The sequence below is a fragment of the Trachypithecus francoisi genome, unplaced genomic scaffold, assembly GCF_009764315.1.
Source record: "Trachypithecus francoisi isolate TF-2019V2 unplaced genomic scaffold, Tfra_2.0 Lachesis_group11, whole genome shotgun sequence".
NCBI lineage: Eukaryota > Metazoa > Chordata > Mammalia > Primates > Cercopithecidae > Trachypithecus > Trachypithecus francoisi.
This window is the reverse complement of record NW_022681456.1, coordinates 105847642-105857049: the sequence shown is the minus strand read 5'-3', so window position 1 is coordinate 105857049 and position 9408 is coordinate 105847642. Positions and strand designations below refer to the sequence as shown.

At 41.1% G+C, this 9408-nt stretch overlaps 1 protein-coding gene across 1 annotated transcript in view; it reads right to left on the bottom strand.

Moving 5' to 3' along the window:
- Positions 1 to 3645: 3645 nt before the first annotated feature.
- LMNTD1 (lamin tail domain containing 1) overlaps positions 3646 to 9408 on the bottom strand; it is a 76867-nt gene continuing 71104 nt past the window's right edge. Inside the window, 1 exon segment of the mRNA XM_033222636.1 lies at positions 3646 to 3985. The gene's annotated coding sequence lies outside the window, so the exon portion shown is untranslated.

Here is a 9408-nt window from a genome sequence, read left to right as displayed (position 1 = left end):
AGAAATCTAAGGCAAATAGCAATTTTATCCATTGAATAATACTAGCCATCTGCTTGTTTTCTGCAGGGATTTGGAAGGCAAGAGTGGCAGGACTCGTGATTTCATCAAGCATCTATAATTCACCAATTCTACAGCAATACAAATTTTGGATCCTTTTTCCATATAGAAATGTGATGTCTTCACCCTCTCATGGAATAGCAGGGAGGTTGCAGAGCAGGCCTCAGGGATTTGAGTTCTCTTTTACTTTTCTAGTAGCTGTTTGAGGGTGGACTAGATTATTAGTAAATTATACAAAATGAGACTGATCTGTTACTGAGCTCTGTGTGTCAGACACTATGCTAAATTCTTTACACTACTGTCTCAATTAATTTAATCCATACCATAGTTCTATGAGGTACATGTGCTTACTCTCTTCATTTTACAGAAAAAGAAATGAAAGAAGAGATTGAAACTGACCATAGGTTGCATGGATGCTTGGGCTGAATTGGTAGAACTGAGGGCTCTAGACTAAAGGATTTCTATGATTTTCCCCAGTTTTGACCTTGACTTCCAGAGTTTTTTTAATGTGGATATTTAAACCATGTTGGAAAGTCATCTATGAGCACGCTGGGCAGAACTCCTGACTGAAAGCAGGAAACACACCCCTGGATAGCTGACTAATGGAATAATGTCCTCAGTGTTTATGTTGTTGGAATGATTTACAGAAATAATTTTTAAAAATCTCCTAGGGTCTCCAGGGCAAATCAAATAGGTAGCTGAGGTGCAGCTACTGCCATGGCCAGGGTCATTCAGGGCCATTATCACTGCACCAAGGTGAGTTTCCTGAGGCAGCGTGACCTATGTTCCCTCTCTGCCCATCCCAGACCCTTGGAGAATCAGCCCATGGGTCTCAGGGAATCCATTAACCTCCTGAAAGCAGATGAGACATTAGAATGTAGGCTATATGAATGTTTTTCTGAGAGGAAACTGACAGCTTTTCAATGGAGAACTATTACATTATTATTTTTTTTTAAAAAGAAGTTTGTCAATGAAGAGAGAATAAGATGGTAAAGATATATTGAAGGGAAAGTGGGGCTGACAGAAAGTTTATTTTAACATACAAAGGAGCTGGGGACATCTTTGACTTCAGGGGAAATAGGCAACAGAGAGAGAGAGAGAGAAAGAAAGAGAGAGAGAGAGTGAAGAAATAAGAGGAAAAGAATCAATAGAACATTGTTCTAATGGGGATTGGTGGAGATAAAATTGGTCATTGAAAGCAACAGGGACGACTCTTTCCCCTGAGAGAAAGGAGAGGATGGTGAAGATAGAGGATAATAGTTGGAAGGAAGAAAAACTGAAAGGTAAGTTACTGGTTGAAAATAAGAGATCAGGGATGAGATTAAAATCAGGAGAAAAGTAGACAAGTTTGGAAAAGCTGTCTTGAGGGATGCCACTAGCATGGGGGGCCAACTGGGATGGAAGAACAAAGATTTGTTTTTTTCCTGGTGGAGTGACCCAAACTTTAATTCCTGAAGGGCCTATGTCCTTTGTAGTCCTGCCTGGATTGGGCTGTTGTAGTTTCCCATTGACCTTAATCACACGGCATGGTAATACTAGGAGATGCCCTAAGGGATCTCCTGTATTCCATGCGTACTCTTCCCTACCTCTGTTGTGGAGTAGTAGACTGATTTCACCTTGATAGTTCGAGTCAATCAACCCAGCCAACTTTGTAACTCCCTTCTTAGCCTGTTGACTTAAAGGTAGGAGGAGCCCAAAGTGTCCAGGTGGCAATCTTAGCTTCCAGTTTAATGGAATCACTGTTGTGTCTCTTGGTGGAAGCGTTCCTCCTTCTGGAATTAAGACCTTTAGGCCCGCAGAATGTAATGTCTCGGGAACAGGAATAAAACATTTTGCTAGTGGATCACTAGGGGTGATGGCGAGTGGTGCCACTTCCACTTCTACCCCTTGATTCCTAGACCTGTGAATCCTGGCTATGGGAGAAATAGTACCATATATTGGATGCTGATTCAGAACATACACTTCCTTCTGGAGAACTCTGCCCTAGCCCTGCAAAGTATTGTCACCTAGTTGGCATTGTGACTGTAACTTCAAAAGGCCATTCCACTGTTCTATCAATCCAGCTGCTTCAGGATGATAGGAACATGGTAAGACCAGTGAATTCCATGAGCATGAGCCCACTGCCGCACTTCTTTAGCCGTAAAGTGAGTGCCTCGGTCAGAGGCAATGCTGTGTGGAGTACCATGATGGTGGATAAGGCCTTCCATGAGTCCACGGATGGTAGTCTTGGCAGAAGCGTTATGTGCAGGATAGGCAAACTCATATCTAGAGTGTCTGTTCCAGTGAAGACAAATCTCTGCCCTTTTCATGATAGAAGAGGTCCAATATAATCAGCTTACCACCAGGTAGCTGACTGATTCCCTGAGGAATGGTGCCATATCAAGGGTTCAGTGTTGGTCTCTGCTGCTGGCAAATTGGGCACTCAGCAGTGGCTAAAGCCAGCTCAGCCTTGGCGAGTGGAAGTCCATGTTGCTGAGCCCATGCATAACCTCCATCCCTGCCACCATGGCCATTTTATTCATAGGACCACTGGGTGATGACAAGGGTGGGTGGGGAAAGAGGCTGAGTGGTGTCCACAGAGTGGGTCATCCTATCCACTTGATTATTCAAATCCTCCTCTGCTGAGGTCACCCAATGGTGAGCACTCACATGTGATACAAATACCTTCACACTCAGATTAGAGAAAATAGTTCCTATGCAGACTTATTCACACCTTCTTCTACATGTGCGGCTGCCACACGTGGTTGTATGGTTTGTGCAATGTGCAACTTGAGGGCATGCACTCCCATTGTAGGCATGGTGCATTTGTATTTTATCATGATTTTCTGGCAGATGGCAGTAAAGCATCTTGTTCTCACAACATCAGTATGCCACAGCTTTCCGGTGATGAAAGTAGTGTCTTGAAGGGACAGTTGAGCCTTTCTCAAACTTGCAGAAAGGTGTTCTATGGCCTAGCAGCAGCCCTTGGTGCAGAGGGATAGCAGAAATCATGCAGTGAGTGAAAGGATGCAAAGCGGCTCCTGATCCTAAGCTGTAGTCAAAAAGGTCAATCCTCTGTCTGCTCAATAGACCTGTACTTTTCTGTCTTGGCTAATGCAGATCATCTTACTTTGTGCTGCTCTTTCCAAATACCAGGGATGATTAAAAACCTAGCCCCATTCTCCCTTTATCCTAAAATCCTTTCTAGAATTGAATGCCTGATTATTTTTTCTCTGCTAAGTTTATTCACTAGCACCTTAACTGCTTTTCACAAGGCACTACCTTGTGTTAATATTACTATATTTTCAGATGAGTATGTCTTTATAGTCCCTAAATAATTTGAAATCCACAGATAACAGCAAAGCTCGTTGAGCCATCAAGGCATTATCGATCCATGTGGGTCAACCATGAGCTAAAGACACCCTTTCTCACAGGTGGGCCTGTCTAGCTTGCTGTCCAAATAACTGAGGCCTGTACTATTCCTTAAAGTCAAAAATCCTTAGGTATCAAGGTAATTTATTTCACAAGGCTCTACAAGACCTTCTCCACCACTTGCCTCTCTGATCTTCTGCTCTCCTCCCATACTCACTGGTGCCAGTTATACACCCCTCTTGTTCCTCCCACCACAGAGTCTTTGGGCTTGCCATTTCCACTGCTGAACTCTTCACTCCACATTCCATGTGGCTTGTTCCCTTGCCTTCTTCAGTACTGGCTGACATGTCACCTTCTTAGTGACACCTTCCTTGTCCATCCTATTTGAATCACAGTAGACCTCCTTCAGCAGTTCCTTATCCTTTCCGGTTTATTTTCCAGGATATCACCACCTTCTAAAATGCTGTCTTAAAGTATTTATTTTGCATATTGTTCGTTTCCCATCACTCAAGTATCAGTTTCATGAAGACAGAGAATTTTGTCTGTTTCCTGCCCGTGGCACCAGTTCAGGATCTCCCTAGCACAGAGAACACAGCAGGCAAGTCATTCTATATTTAAGTTGTTGTTTGCAAATATACTCTCCTAGATTGTGTGTACAACCACCAAAGTATTTTCTAAACCAAAATTTGATACACGTATCTGACATTTTAAAGTCACTTCCAGATTTCTGTGCAGCCTCAGCATAGACTTTGGGCACTAATGCTGCCATATTTTGGGAACATTTTGAGGATTCAAAGACAATAAAATGGTGATTTGAACAGGATCGTTCTGTAAAATATAGGACTTATCACTGCTAAACTGTGGCTGGATAGACAACAGGCTAAATACCAATAGAAATTCTTTAAATCTCTGAAGAGGGTATCTTGTGTGACAGCTGTGGCAGTAGAGAGATTCTTAAGCACTCAGGTTCTTTCAGATCACAACCTAACTACCTAGTTTACTTAAGTGAGGTCATCAACATATAGTAATATATTGTCTCTTTATATACACACACACACACATATACATAGTGAATGAAGTTTGAAAAATTTCTCTCGGTTTCTGTTTAAAGACCCTCAGTCAAGCAACAATGTTTCTTTGAAACCCAAGTCTCTTCAGCAATATTTTCCTTCCCTGTGGTGATGGAAAATAGCTGACTATAGAAATAAGTGAAATAATTTGGAAAACATTTCAGAATAAGTATGAGGATAAAATGGAGGCAAAGAATGAAGGAGTAATTTCTCATATTCTGCTTTAAACTTCTGGCTACACAATTGTTGTCATTGGCATGTACACTTTGAAAGTTATGAGGTAAAGTGATGAACAAGCTGTGTTTGATTATAATCAATAGAAGATAACATGCTCAGACCAAATAACCCTGCATGTTAATCCCAGAACCACATTAACTTCAGCAGTCTCCATCAGCTTTAATTTTACATCCCCCAGTAACGATATTTTTATAGTTGTCAGAGACAGTTAATCTTAAAGTTCTAAGATAGTCCATCTACTTTCATCAGGAAAAAAAAAGAAACTGAAGCCTTGGATTTCACACAAATCTACGTGCTACAATAAGGGATTATTAATACAGGTCTGTTGACTCATTATGCTTTTTTTGCTTGTTTGTTTGTTTTTGAGACGGGAGTCTTGCTGTCGCCCAGGCTGGAGTGCAGTGGCACCAACTCAGCTCACTGCAAGCTCCACCTCCCCGGTTTACATCATTCTCCTGCCTCAGCCTCCCGAGTAGCTGGGACTACAGGCGCCCGCCACCACGCCCGGCTAGTTTTTTGTATTTTTAGTAGAGACGGTGTTTCACCATGTTAGCCAGCATGGTCTTGATCTCCTGACCTCGTGATCCGCCTGCCTCGGCCTCCCAAAGTGTTGGGATTACAGGCGTGAGCCACCGCGCCCGGCCCGTTATGCTTTTTGACAATGAATTGGGGATGTCTGTTTTTCTTTGAACAAAATCAGCTAAATTTTGAATCGATCTTTGAAAATGTTTCCACGTGTCAGTCATAAAATTCGAGAGTTAGAAACAAGTGGCTGCTCCTGAAATGAAAAAACAGGAAGTAAAGAGGAATCCATCTTATTTTCAATTTTTCCGGAATCCTCTCTTGTGTGTCCAGAGCAAGCACAGAACGTCTACAGGACGTTCTCTCATCCTCCTGATGCTGAGCTGGTGAGTGTGTTTATGTCCTGCCTCTCACTTGAAGAGGCCCACGCTTAGGAAATAGCTGTTCACAATTAAATTAAGTATCATTTATCAACAGCATTCTGAGGCCCAGAAAGTCTGTGTTCACGGAAAAGAATGCTGTCGGGCCACAGTGCACTTGGGAGCGTGTGTTCACTTACAGGATCCATCTAGTTTGGTAAAGCATCTTTAAGATTAAGGTTTTCAAAGCAGTGACAATAACTTGATAAAACAACCGCCACACAGTTCAGTAATCTCTGCCCCCTAACTTTAGGGTATTTGCTCATCACTTATTTCAGCATTTGTGTTTACCTTGCATTTTAACACAACCCTTAAAAATGAAGGACAAAGAGCAGAGACTAAAGTGGACATAAATGGATATAAGAAGTCTTTTTTTTTTTTTTTTTTTTTTTTTGAGGTGGAGTCTCGCTCTGTCGCCCAGGCTGGAGTGCAGTGGCGCGATCTCTGCTCACTGCAAGCTCCGCCTCCCGGGTTCACGCCATTCTCCTGCCTCCGCCTCCGGAGTAGCTGGGACTAGGGGCGCCCGCCACCACGCCCGGGTAATTTTTTTGTATTTTTAGTAGAGACGGGGTTTCACCGTATTAAGATGGTCTCAATCTCCTGACCTTGTGATCTGCCCGTCTCGGCCTCCCAAAGTGCTGGGATTACAGGCGTGAGCCACCGTGCCTGGCGATATAAGAAGTCTTAATGTGGGCTGGGTGCAGTGGCTCATGCCTGTAATCTCAGCACTTTGGGAGGCTGAGATGGGAGGATCGCCTAAACTCAGAAGTTGGAGATCAGCCTTGGCAACATGGCAAAACCCTGTCTCTACAAAAAATACAAAAATTAGCCAGGTGTGGTTGTATGCACCTGTAGTCCCAGCCTCCTCGGGAGGCTGAGGAGGGAGGATCACTTGAGTTTGGGGGTCAAGGCTGCAGTGGGCTACAATCATGCCACTGCACTCCAGCTTGGTGACAAAGGGAGACTCTGTCTCAAAAAAATTTATATTAAACACTTATTTTAAAAAGGAAATATCAATGCAAGCCTTTAAGAATGAGTAGTTAGACTGGGCACAGTGGCTCACGCCTGTAATCCTAGCACTTTGGGAGGCCAAGGTGAGTGGATCATTTGAGGTCAGGAGTTCGAGACCAGCCTGGCAACATGGTGAAACCCCGCCTCTACTAAAAACACAAAAATTAGCCGGGCATGGTGGTGTGTGCCTGTAGTCCCAGCTACTCAAGAGGCTGAAGTTGAAGCATCGCTTGAACTCAGGAGGTGGAGGTTGCAGTGAGCCAAGATTGTGCCACTATATTCCAGCCAGGGCGACAGAGTGACACTCCATCTCAAAAAAAAAAAAAAAAAAAAAAAAAAACATGGTTGATGGTTGATGGTTAAACCTTAAGTTTCTTGCGTAATAACCCCAAAGAATGTATGAAAGAGAAATCTAACCATTTAACTCCTTGGTTAAAACACTTGGACATAAATAGTCTGAAGAGCTAAATATGACAGAGGACCAAGAGCTTTAACTTGCTAACTAGCCTTTATTGGTTATGTCTATTTAAACAAAGTTCGGCCAAAAAGCAATTCACCTCAAACTGGACAGATCATTGAGAAAAAAGCAAGTGTATTTAAGTCACCTGGATAGTTAACTTTTGTGTTTTTCTTTTTTAAATTAAAAAAAAAAATGTTGAGAGTTGAGAATCAAAGAGACATATTTAGAAAATATACTTTATCCAATTAGAGTTTTCAATTAAAGTCAACTTCTTTCTAAATTATTTTTATTTTTTAAAAAAGTGTTTACATAGAAAAATAATTTGCATGAATATGCTTCTTGAAGCATTGTTGTTTTTTGTTTTCTTGCTGTTTTGAGAGACAGGGTCTCACCATGTTGCCCAGGCTCGTCTTGAACTCCTGAGCTCAAACGAACCTCTGGCCTCAGCCTTCCAAAGTGCTGGGAAAACAGGTGTGAGCCACTGTGCCTGACGCAGCATTGTTTGTAATGAGAAACATTTGGTAAGGAATTTAAATATCCCATAGGTGAATACATTATGAGATAATTGACCCAATAGCCATTTTAAGTAGTTATGAAGAAACATGCTTGTAATGAAATTGCAAAAGAAATGAAATTACAGAAGAAAACCTGATGATATTATCGATAAATAAAAAGGTAAATGAGGATTCAGGATATAAGGATTGTATGTACTGATTTCAAGTATTTGAAAGAACTTCCAAAATCTTTATGTTGAAAGAGCTTCCAAAATCTTTATGTTGTGGCTATAAATTTATTGGTTTCACGTGAAGTAATATATTAGATTTATTTTGATGCCAAAGAGAAACTGTAAAAATGGTACTGATAAAAATCTAAAGGAAACCAGAAGGCTTAGTTTCTTTTTAAACTATTTGACTTTAAATAAAAACCGGTTCAGCAAATACCCTTTTTAAGTCCCTGCTTCTCCACCCCACAATTTGTTCGGTATCTGAAGGCTTTGGATAAGCCTATAATGTGTAATGTATTATTCTGTAACACTATCCCTTACTTTTCTCTAATCCCTACTGTTTAAAAAGTTAGCAAGAAATAAGCAAACAAACCAACCCTCAGCTAGCAAAGAAACTATGGAAAATGACAGATATTCATAGTGGTTTTTTTGCTAGTTGCAAAAGAACTAGTAAAACTCCACCTGGGAAGTTCAAAGAGGGTCTATTGACCATAACATTTTTCTAACATTAAGTGAAGTTTACACTATAATACCCTTTTTCAAGGGCCTCATTTCTGAAACACTTGGCAATTACAAATCTGAAGAAGGTATATACTCTTTAGTTGCCAATGAGCAAAAGTAGTAAATCTATTATCTAGGTGGAATGGATCATTTTATGAAAGTTAGAAGTGAAGCCCTTACATTCTTACATTTAAGGTATGGAAAAAGGAAACCTCATTTTACAGAGGTGCGGAAGGGAACTAAAAACATGAAAATCAGTTTTTAGGTTTTTGCAAATAGTTTAAATTCAGAACTAAAGCCTTCTCTTTATTTTTGCACAGTTATTTTGCTTTTTTTTCTGGAAATATAGGGTCATCAATGTCCTCTAATGCTGAGCCAGCAATCCTAATTGAATACAGATGTTAATCAAAAGAATCTATAAAGACACTGTGAACATAGTAATATGTGGAGATTCGTGCTTCTCTAAATCTGATGTGCACACTAACCACCCAGGGAGAGAGTTAAAATGTGGATTCTGATTTGGTAGGTCTGGGTGGGTTCTAAGATGTTGGAGTTCTAACAAACTCCCACATAATGCATTGCAACTGCTGTAGGGACTAGTCTTTGACAAACACAACTCCAGGGTGACAAAAGGCAAAGTGGCATGCCTTTATGAAAGTGAAATCAACAATTGACTGAGGCAAACCATACGGCTCTTGCCAGATAGAGATGGAGCAGCTACAGATGAGCTCTGGCTGGCTACTGGTGCTGGGGCCCAGTGCTGCCTGAGGATGAAATGAGAACTAGTTAAAAGTAACTAGTTCAGTGGCTGATTACCATGTGGGTGCTTGATCATTTTCCCCCTTTTTCTATAAAATAATTGCCAAAGGAAACTTAGCATTTTGTACGGAGAAAATCAAATGTTGATCAAGAGACTGGGGCAATGGGTATAATGCAGTATGCAGCAGATGTTATATCTGAAATGTGTTTCTTTTGGAACAAGTCTAACCTTATTTAACCAAAGAAGCTTGAAAGAGAAACTTTCTGTAAGAGAAGTAACAGGAAAGTCTACAGAGG